Genomic DNA, 12,030 nt, shown 5'->3' with positions numbered 1-12,030 from the left:
CTCATGTGTCTCCACTTCCCCTGATCACCTCATATGTGTATTTAAGTCCTTTGTCTCTTACTGTTCATTGTCAGGACGTCTGCCTATTTCCCTTCATATTGATCAAGTCATAGTCATAGTCACAGTACTAGTTGCAGTCGCGGTCATAGTTCAAGTCACAGGTTTACTTTTGTCTGTTTACCTTCATGTAAACTTGGTCTCGTTTTTAGTTTAGTTCATGTGTTTGGCCAGAATAAAGGCTCGCCTTTAGTTGAGAACGCAGTTCCTTCCTTCAGTGTCTGCTCTTGGGTTTGTGCAACAAAACACACCGGTGTAACCTGCCGTGACAATCTCTGACTTGTCTTGTTTTTCAGAGGAACCATTCAGGGCCGTACACAGTGAGGATGTAACACTATTAACAAGGCAATTACCTTTGTGGGAGTAACGTTTAGGTAGCTGATCTGCATTGTGTTGGCACGTGGCATTGAAGAAGATAACAGTGAAGGAATCATTTGTTGCTTTGCTGTAATCTTAGTTACAGCAAAGCAACAAATGAAATGATTCACTAACAGGGACTTGGAGGAGAGAGGCCTAATGTTTAATACTCCACACTTACTCAATGGTGCAGTTGAGGGTGTTATATTGAAAAGTGAACAAAAATAGCATTTTTATATTGTGACTAAGAATTTCATGTTAGGAAGTTTCATGTATTCTACATGCTTTTTATTTTTATTTTTGCATTATCCTGAAATGTAACTATATACCATTCAGAAACTGTCACTTGTTGTTTTTTACAATGTGAATTTTTTTTTTATTCGTGTTCTCAAATATTGAACTTCTTCAGGTGGTTTGGAAGTTAGTGGGGTTTTTTGTTTGTTTTTTACATACCAGCCAATACTCAGACAGCTTTCATCTTCAAGAGGTTTTTTTTAAATCTAGAAAAGTAGTTTTACAGCACTCATCATATATGTTCAACAAAATGTGTATGCAAATGGTTGTGCAGAAAACAGAACATAGCTAGCAGATGAAAATGTAGGGTGTGCGAAAGGTCTCGCAGCAGTTTAAACTGAAACCTCTAGTAATAATGACCCACACCCACCTTGGCTTGTGTAATGAGGCACATGATTAATAGTGGGGTACTACCCTTCTTAAGGGACAACCCCAACTAGAGTTTAAATACCTGGGACTTTCCACCATTTGGTTTTAGAACTGAAAAAGTCTCTTTGATGAGAGGTGAAAAACTTTCCCAAAACTTAAAGTCCAACTTAATTTTTACTTCTAACAATTTGTTATAAACACAAAAGTGTTAAATTCCAAGTGTCTTCTAATCAACCATACAAACAAAAGAGACCAAAAATTTAAAACATCTGGCAGCAGTAAAGGTTGCCAAAGATGCTTTTATACTAAGAGGACAGGGCAGTAGAAGGGTGACAGGAGACATCCTGATGATACTGCCAAGTGGCAGCATGTAAATAACAAAAAGTACTGGTCCCAGTACTTTTTATTGTGGAACTGTGACTGTGAATTTGGATAAATTTGTCAAAACAGTCATTACAAAGAGGCTTTGAAAACAGATTTGAAAATGGGACGTCTGACCGAGTCAAATCTAAAGATTAATCAGTCATGCAACAATGAATTTGTGCTGTTGTTCTGGTATTTTATTACATGGTCTGCGTTTTACAGGCCCAACTTTTACAGGCATTGCAAACTAGCTTAGGCTATAAAAGCAATGTTGTGTTGCTTGCTTCATGTGACATACCTGTCCCAGTGTAAAACTAAACTAAACTGCATTCAAAGTGGTTTATTTTGACGTTTGTCATGTCACTTCTTAAATCTTGTCCTGAAAACTCAATTAATTAAAAAAATCCAAACAAATGATAATGCTGGTGTTTGTTTACTGAATACTAATACTGAGAGGATGAAACAAGTCATATCTGATAATCCATATGTACTGTATAAACATATATATATGGTCATGGTCCACGGGAGTGTCTGGGGGTTTCCACCTATGGCAATTGATCTTCTGTCCACCCCTTTGGGGTGGAGCTTCCAGCATCTCACCTGGGGCTCATCTGCAAGCAATCAGTAAGAGAGCTTCTTAAACTGGTGCAACCTGCTACTCCTTGCCAGTTCATTATGCTCTCCGCGGAGGTAACTAGGCAACTCTTCTCAGTTATCTGCTTCTTACTCAAGCAATAACTCCTTCTCCATCTCTACAGCCATTACTTCAGTGTTTTGATGATGTTAAGGGTTGAACGTCTCTTAACTTTTTAAAATTCAGTCACAAAAAAAGAGCACAGACGACAGTCATGACCTAGTGATGGGCAGATGAAGCTTCATGAAACACTGAAGCTTTTCATCCAATTGGTTCACCCCAGCGCAAAGCGTCTTGAAGCTTCATTTGCTCTAGTAGGACACCTACTGGACGTAAAAATATTAATTGGCATGAATTTGAAGAGTGTGGCCTTTTGCACACAGCCTGTAAATGTCAACAACAAAAAGAGTGTGTAAAACATGTATATTGTAGTGATGGCAGTATACTGTGTATATTTATACTGGCAGTATGGAAAAGGATTATTTGGAAATGCTTAAAATGGAAATGATCATTTACTGTGAGGTGAGGTGTGTTTGGGGTGTGGACAGTGGTTGTGCTTTTGTAACGTTGAGGTATGGACAGCTACACACTGAGGCTTTGAGCCTCAGTCCTGCCCACATTTTATTCTGTAAAAACTAAATTTTCACTGCTTTTATGACCTTTTTAGTGGGGAGAACATAGCTAGGATTTAATGATTTAACAAATCTTTTAAATCCTTTGTCCTCCACAATGCTAAATGGCTGGGAGTCCTCAATCACCATGCTAACCAGGTCTTCATCAATTTGAGATTGTTCTCCTGAGGAAAGACAATAAAGACAAAGCACAGATATAAATATCACACACGTAACTTATAACAGCTGTATAATATTGTTATATCATTTAGTAACATTACGGCATGCTATATTATCATGGCATTTGATGGCTCACCTGGTCTTGCTCCACAATCAGTGTTCCCCCTTATTCTCACGCAAAGCTCTGTAGTGCCTAAGCATGGATGAGGTGTTGTTGTTATATCCCATCTCCCTGGCACATAGCAAACACTTCACCTTGTACAAAAGTAAAGACAGCTTAACATAAATTGCATTGCACCATCAGTATTATGAAAATACATCTTCTGTAGAAATTTATATACCTTGTTGGGAGGAATGAAATCAAAATGTTCCCACACAGGGGAGGACATCCTCCTCTTCTTAGCTGGCTCCATTCTCTCCTGACTTTCTCTCCTCACTCTCATAAACCTCCAAACTGTCTCCAAACTCTCACTAACCGCAACTCTCCATCAAACACCCACATTTTTGAATGAAGTCTGAGGGGTTTATATCGCTGTCATAGCTCGCGGCAAAGTTCGAACCACTTCATGAACCAGTCACGTGGTACAGCCGGGCAGCGAGGCTTCGGACGTCATCATTTTCAACTCCTCCCATAAATGAAGCAAGCATTGCGGAAACGCCCCCTCAATTAGTCGACACCAGCTTCGAAGCCTCGATACAGAACATCACATCACTATCAGGACCCATTCTCTGACCCGAAGCCTAAGGGAACAAACCCCCTCGTCCACTGGGAGAAACCCCAACATACCAGCAGCAACCCGAAGGGATACCAAGATATCCACCCCAGCCCGACACCTCTCACCAGGGGCAACTCCAGACTGAGACCGAGTCCAGCCCCTCTCCAGGAGACTGGTTCCAGAGCCCTGGCCATGCGTTGAGGTGAGCCCGACTATATCTAGCCGGTACCTCTCAATCTCACGCACTAGCTCAGGCTCCTTCCCCACCAGAGAGGTGGCATTCCATGTACCAATTGCCAGTCTTGGTAGCCGGGGATCAGTCCGCCAGGGCCTCCACTCCTGGCCGCTGCCCGACTCACACTGCACCCGACCCCTACGGTGCCTCCTGCGGGTGATGGGCCTGCAGGAAGATGGGCCTATGTCCCTTTTCCAGGCTGTGCCCGGCCGTGCACTATGGACTAAGGCCTGGCCACCAGACGCTCGCCCTCGGGCACCCTCCCCGGGCCTGGCTCCAGGGCGGGGCCCCGGTAACCCTATCCCGAGCAGGGTGAACTGTTCCCTCGATGGTCTTTTCGTAGGGGTCTTCTGAATCGCTCTTTGTCTGGTCCCTCATCCAGGACCAATTTGCCATGGGAGCAGGGGCGGATCTAGAAAGGTGGCATGGGGTGGCAAGTGCCACCCTAAATTGATCCCTTGCCACCCCAAGTGCCACCCCAGTTTTGCATATGACAGTGTTGTTTAATAAAACAAGATAGCATTAACAGATTGAGCGTAGTTACAGTCAACAGTGAATATAAATGCTAAAACTGAATATATTGCATAGTGTTCCCCCCTCCACCATTAACAAATGGTTCAGCCCAAAGCAGGACTGGCTTTTTTCTTGTTTTCAGTAGCAAGCGATGCTTATGATTGTGCCAGAGCACATTTTTAACAACACCATGGGAATTTCGGATTTTACACAGGTGGTTGGATGTTACACTCTAGAAATGAAAGGAAGGTGAGTGTTATTAACCCTCTGTGGTCCACCTACACGCTGCACCTCCAAATCACGTGACTATTTTAAGCTGACATAGCAACAAGCTGCAGCCACGCTGAGTCTCTATTTCAGCCCACTTTGAAAGTTCGGACTGCAAAGTTTTTAAATTTTAATTACAGGCCAGTAAATCCAGAGTTATGATATATATATAAGCCATGCTTTGTTCGAAATACTGTCATCACGTGTGTGTGTGTGTGTGTGTTTAGCGTTTTCTCACGAAAGCGCGAAAACAGTAAAGAAAGGAAAAAAGCCACCTCTTTCCTATCGGTGGAAAAATGTACCATGTCGACCAATTTTTTTTAAAAAAGTCAACAAGTGGGATTTGGTTGTTTAGGAAGAGAGGAAAGTTTTGGGAGTGACGGTAACGGCAGCGAGACAGAGCGAGCGAGTGAGAGAGAGAGAGAGTTTTTAGATGTGGGAGATTTGTGACGTTTAGCGTGGAGTGTTGTCTTGTGTAGTTGTTCTGTTGTGTAGTCGTGTCAGTGAGGGCACTAATAAATGTCACAGAGGCACATTTGCAATGTAAACACTGTCACTAAGTAGAAAACCAGCAGAGTGATACACCTCCTGTTGTCAGGCCTGCAGGTTTATCCCTGTGATGCTCTCCTCTGTCTTTTGGTGGACAAACTTTTTTTTTTACTGGCACACATCATTTGTGGGGCATCTTATTGCGAAACTTGATGGTTCTCTCATTTTCGTTTTAGTAATATTTTTAAATGGTTGTATAAAATGAAAAAACAGCAGGTGTATTGGCTGCATTTTTAGATAAATAGTTGTATATGTTTAGAAAATGTACCATTTATCTTTGCATTTCAGATCAGTAATACTAATGCAGTATGTCACTGAAAAAACAACTAAATTCAGTTGAGCTGAAAAGAATGATACCAAACAAGGCAAGGGGAAAAAAACAAAAACAATTTGAGGGTGAACTACAATAGCTCCAGATAAAACCTGGCGCTTTTCCTCAACATTTTGCCGCAACGTTTCAAAGAACCAGAAAGTAAATAAACGGCAGATGGAGTTGGCGCACGTCAAATCGTCTTACGTTTCATGCATGTGCAGTACAGGAATGTCGCGTTTTCAGTGTGGATGAAAACGACTGAAAGCGATAGTGTGGACACGGAGCGATTTTAGACAAAAAAAACAAAACAAAAAACATTTTTCAAATTTATCCGTATTAGTGTAGACATAGCCTCTGTTAGCAGCACACCTTGACTTTGTGAAGCACGAATGGGAACAGTGTGTTATTCATGTTCCAAATGATATAACTCTACATTAAACATTCCCATTTCAAAATGCAATTCACTCATTTCATTTGAGATGACTGCTTGATTGCAGTGATCTAACTATCAATTGATAAAACTGTTCAATTATATATATACACACACACACACACACACACACACACATATATATATATATATATATATATATATATATATATATATATATATATATACACACACACACATTCCAAGGCCTCAGGTATGGACAGCTTGCTGTATTTCTTAGGCACCTTATTTGTCGCACCTTTCTGCAACTCCGTTAGTTGGCTAACCTCCCTCCGTGCTACTTTGATCTTGCCCTCTAGCCTCCTTCTCCATGGAGGGTACTGCCCCTTGTGGCTGTTCAACTTGTAGCCAAGCATCTCACTGATCACTGCTGCTGTATTGTAGATCAGCTTGTTAGTGTCGGTAATCGTGGTTGTAGGTATTGCCCATAGTGCTGCATTAACATCATCTAGCAGACCTTCTGAGGGTACTTCACGTAATCTTGGTAACCGGCTACGGGGGATCCAGGTTTCAAGCTTGGCCATGATCCTATTTTTCAGGTCAGTTCCTCTCACACTCAACGATCCTTCTCCTATCGCACTTGGGGCTATGTACCCAATCTCGGGTGGGGGTGATGATATCTCCCCCCTGACCTGGCGTCCTGACTCCTCCTTGCCGTAGCATTTGTGTTGTATCTCGTCAATCTCTAGCTGTGAGAGCAGTCCCTTCTTTCGAATGTTGGAACACTGAGCTACTAGTTGTTTCGCCGTCATTGTGGATGTTGGGTATCGAAGAATCCATAGGTCCCTCATCCTATTCATGTAGCCCCTTCCGCCGGGGTTACTTGCGTAGTAGCATTCCAACAACGCCCTGTTTTCGTCTCTTGCCCACCGATGCCTTCTTGTTCCAGTAGCCCACTTTTCGTCAGGGTGCCCTGGTTCCTCCACACCTGACGCGGATCTTGTTGATCCGGGCGACGTCCGAGCCGGCATGCCTTCATATTTATCTGTCTCGCTCATGTCTGCGGTAGGCTTGCTTAGCATAGGGGGTCTAGCCTTAGGACCCTACTGGATATAGTGTACTTGCATGGTTACTCAATGAGGCTTGAAGGTGGGAGTTAAAAAAGTCTATGTGCTGCAATTAAATAATGTCCACAGTTTACACAAGAACAAGATACAAGCAAGCACTTCCACACAATTTAGACATTTTTTTTACACTTGTTGTTACACATGCTTACATATTTTGAAACTAGATTTTTACCATCTAAACCAGTCAGGGAGAAAATACTATTGCACAGTCTTCCTTTAATACTTCAATATAATGCACATTCTAAAGGTTTAGTGAAGTCAAGCATGCAGGTACATTATCTGCACCCATTAGCTGATGGGTGTGGGGATCCAAAGGCAGTCAGTCAGGAAAAATTATTTATTTTTCCATAAAGTCTTTAAAAATAATTAGTGACTACTTCATCTTGATGCATTCTCAATCATCCAGGAAAGTAAATCTCCAAAAGTTGATTCTGTTCATCTGGACGTAGCGTTTTGTGAGAGAAACGTTTCGTCACTCATCCAAGTGACTTCTTCAGTCTCAGCTGACTGCAAGTTTCCCCAATCTTACTGTCCACCGAGGATGTGGACAAGTGGGTGAAGAATTTGTCTGACAGACAGCTCGCCCAAACAGAGAAAAACATCCTTGCTAAAGGGTTAAATTTTGCTGTCACACTGAGACAAATCCCGCTAGTGGAGCTGATCACAGCCACAGAAACAGCAATTCGTAACAACAATATTGCAGAAGTGGAAGCAGAGCAACTACGGACGAAAGTTTCGCCCTGTCTCAGCAATGCAAAGCCCCCAGCATCCAACATCACCATGGAGGAGAGGAAGGCACTCACATCACTTAGTGATGACAACAACATTATCATCCTTCCGGCAGACAAGTATTGCTAAACCAGAAAGACTATCATGAGAAAATTTTGTCACTACTCAGTGATGGAAATACTTATGAGCCCCTGAAATGATACCCAGGAAGTGGCTACAGGAAGAAGGTGATAGACTGTCTGAAGCAGTTAGAACAAGACAAGGCTAGTGACCGGACCTCATACCACAGGCTATACCCAGGGAGTCTACACCAAGTCTGTATGGTTTACCGAAAATACATAAACAGGCACCCTATACCTTTAAGACCGATTGTCTGCATGATCAACTCTGTCACCTATAACATCTCCAAATTTCTGGCTTCGATCCTCAACCCGCTGGTGGGCAGCTCTGAACACCACATCCAGAACACCCTAGATTTTGTTGAGAAGGTGAGAGATGTCATTATGGAGGCAGATTAAACCATGGTCTAATATGACGTTACATCTCTCTTCACATGCATCCCAGTCACGGAAGCGTTGGAGGTAGTCCGTAAGAGATTACAGGATGACCCCAACCTCAGCAACAGGACCACTCTCAGCATCCACCAAGTATGTTTGCTTTTGGAGCTGTGTCTTCATTCCACCTACTTCACATACAAGGGTCAGTTCTACAGGCAGAAACATGGGTGTGCCATGGGCCCCCCAGTTTCACCCATCGTGGCCAATTTGTACATGGAAGAAGTGGAAAAGAGGGCTTTGCTATCCTACCCTGAAACACCACCAAGCCATTGGTTCAGATATGTGGATGACACCTGGGTAAAAATCAAATCTCAGGACGTACTACATTTCACGGATCACATTAACTCGGTGGACAGACACATCAAATTCACCAGGGTGGATATGAAAAGTGGCAGGTTAGCCTTCTTAGACTGTGAGATTTCCATCAGTAATAGGGGACATCTAAAAGCTGACGTGTACCGTAAACCTACACATACGGATCAGTATCTAAGGTTTGACTCTCATCATCCACTGGAGCACAAACTGGGTGTCATCAGGACGCTACAACACAGAGCGTACACCATCCCCACTGACACAGCGGCCAGGGAGGCAGAAGAACAGCACATCAAGAAGGCCCTGAGTAAATGTGGTTACCCCAGCTGGATAACCACATTCTCTAGCTCTAGCTTTCCAGCTAGAAAAAGGCCTTTCTCTAGCTGGAAAGGCACCTAGAGAAAGCTCCACACGATCCAGGAGAGAAGGACAACCACTGCCCAAGCGAAAACCTGTAGTGATCCCATATGTGTCAGGAGCAGAGATGGGTAGTAACCAAATTTGCTGGCACCCCCCCAGTGGCCCTCCCTGGCAAGGCTGTCCTATGTTGGTAATAATTTCTTCTGCTCAGCTCTGCTGAGAAACATTACAGCAGTGGTTGGGACTTCCAGTCAATCAATCAATCAACTAAAATTGATTACAATGGATTTTAAAAACTTATTTGATTTTCATATGTACCTATTTTCAGTGATACCAACTTGTAGGAAATTAACTAGGCATATAATTCCTTTCTTTTTCTCTTGTTTTCTAAATCTTTCGAGTAATCTGTATTTGACAACAGCATAATAAAAGTGGAAATTCTGTTTTTGGTGTATAATCTGGAGTTTCCCCTGCGGGTACTCCAGAGAACCACAACTGACTAGTAGTAAATCAACAGACTTACTGACTGACTGACTGGTAGCAAAGTAGTACATCCAGTTTGTTCACTGTTGCTGGGAGCTTGCCTTGGAAGCCTAAATAGACACTGAGTAGCCTACACAGGTTGTCGCTTGTGGAATGGCTTCACATCTCAGTGGATTCTTTGGAGTGGAGATCTATTAGGACGAAAGGAGATGTTTGTAAGAAGCCTGCCAGCAGAGAAATGTAGCACCTCGCTGTAAAGAGCAGTGAGAATGTGACAGATCCTGAGGCTCGGGCCAGCACGCAGACAGATATATTGGGGGAAGTGTATCGATCTATTGACAGACATAAGAGGAAATGAAATTGCGCTTACTGTGGACTGAAAACACACACTGGAAGTTAAAAAGTTCACTTTACCCATTACTTCTCATCATGTTTTGAACCAACCTTTTCTTGCTCCATCCCCAGTTACACATGCTTACCTCATTTCCCATCAAACTGCCTGTTTCCCTGTAAATGTGCAAGGCCAGGGTCACAGAGTAACAGTTATAAAAATATACAAAGTAGCACAGTGAAATGTAACGCAGCACTTACCTGAATAACAAGATTCAGTTTAGTTAAGGATGAAATTTAAAAACAGCCAAATCTCCTGATGTCCCACCTGAGGGAAAGCCTGCAGTTCTTTAATGTAGTTGTGGGTTTGACCTCCTGGATGACCTCCTTGTAGTAATTTTGGTAGGCCTGTAACTCCTGGGAAGGTTTACCACTGTTCTGAGTTTTCTCAGTTTGTGTTGAATGGCTTTCACTGCGGTTCACTGAAGTCCTAAAGCATTAGAAATGGGTTTGTAACCCTTTGCAGACTGATAACTGTCAGTGACTTTGTTTCTTAGGTGTTTCTTTGGATCTTGGTATGTTGTGTTGCTTTTTGATATCTCTTACCCTGCTTCCCTTTTAGATGGGTGAGTGTGTTTCGTAAAACTAAACTCACCTTTCCAAAAAATGTGGTTAATCAGTTAAGTTGTGATTTAACAAGAGGGGCAATTACTTTTTCACACAAGGTAAGTAGGTTTGGATAAGCTTTCCATTAATTAAATCATAATTTAAAAACTGCATTTTGTATTTACTCAGGTTGTCTTTGTCTAATATTAAAAATTGTTTGATGATCTGAAACATTACAGTGTGACAAACCTGTGCAAAACACTAGGAAATCAGGAAGGGGGCAAACATTTTTTCACATCACTGTATGTGGAAATCTAATTGTAGCTCAATCTGCACTCAAAACATACACACGGGGAGTTAAAAAGGTCACTTTGCCCATTAACTGTCATCATGTTTTGAAGCAAGCTTTTCTTGCTCCACCCTCACTTACAAAACATCTAATAATGTTGGCCTCATTTCCCATCAAACTGCCTGTTTCTTTGTAAATGTGCAAGGCCAGGTCACGGTGTAACAGTTATAAAAATATACAAGAAGAAATATTCGCCTCTAACAGGCTGGTGTACTCCTCACAGTATGCCTTTCTCTTCAATGCAATCAACAACTGATAACAAACTGCAGTTTACAGTAGGAAACATAGTGATTATTTCCACCGCAGGCTGGCTGTGAACTGCCTCCTTCTCTGCCAAGCAGCTGAGACAGGACTGGGACGGGAAAAAAAATCAACCCTGGCATTTTTTGTGCAGGTGACTCATGATCACTCAATATATGTACAGCGGGTAAAATAAGTATTGAACAGCTCACCAATTTTCTAAGTAAATAGGTTTTAAATAGGTTAAAGGTGCTGTTGACATGAAATTCTCACCAGATGTTGGTAACAACTGCTCCAATCCACACATGCATAGAAATCAAACCATAAATTATGTGTAATAATGAGAAATGACACAGTAAAAAAGTATTGAACACATACGCACATATACACATTTTCAATAACCCCATTAACACCTCAAGGATACACAGCCTACAATTATATATATATATATATACCCATACCAACAAACCCGTGCATGCGCACACACATGAAAATATTAGACAAGAACACCCTATCAAATCTCTACCTTTTCCCTGTACCCTATAAAAACCATATCCTTAAACCGCTTTTTAAACTGCGCCATGCTTGGACTTTGCTTCATATCTTTACTTAGTCTGTTCCACAGCTTCACTCCACACACAGAGATGCAAAAACTTTTTAATGTTGTACGGATACGAGGATGTTTTAAATTTAATTCCCCCCTCAAATTGTATCCCCGTTCCCTTTTAGAAAACATTTTTAGAATATTGTCAGGAAGCAGGTTATTTATTGCTTTATATATAATTTGTGCTGTGAGAAAATGAACCAGATCTGTGAATTTTAGAATTTTTGATTTTAAGAATAGTGGATTTGTATGATCTCTGTAACCAGTTTTATGGATTATCCTTATGGCCCTTTTTTGTAATATAAAGATTGATGATAGCGAACATTTGTAAGTATTGCCCCAAACCTCTGCACAGTAATTCAAATATGGTGCAATCAGGGAACAATAGAGAATGTGGAGTGATTTGTGGTCCAGAATGTGTTTTACTTTACTCAAGATTGAGACACTTCTTGAAATTTTGTTATGTATATGATTTATATGAGAC

The sequence above is a fragment of the Aulonocara stuartgranti genome (assembly GCF_965226115.1).
Source record: "Aulonocara stuartgranti genome assembly, chromosome: 12".
In the NCBI taxonomy this organism is placed as follows: Eukaryota; Metazoa; Chordata; class Actinopteri; order Cichliformes; family Cichlidae; genus Aulonocara; species Aulonocara stuartgranti.
This window is presented reverse-complemented; position numbering follows the sequence as displayed.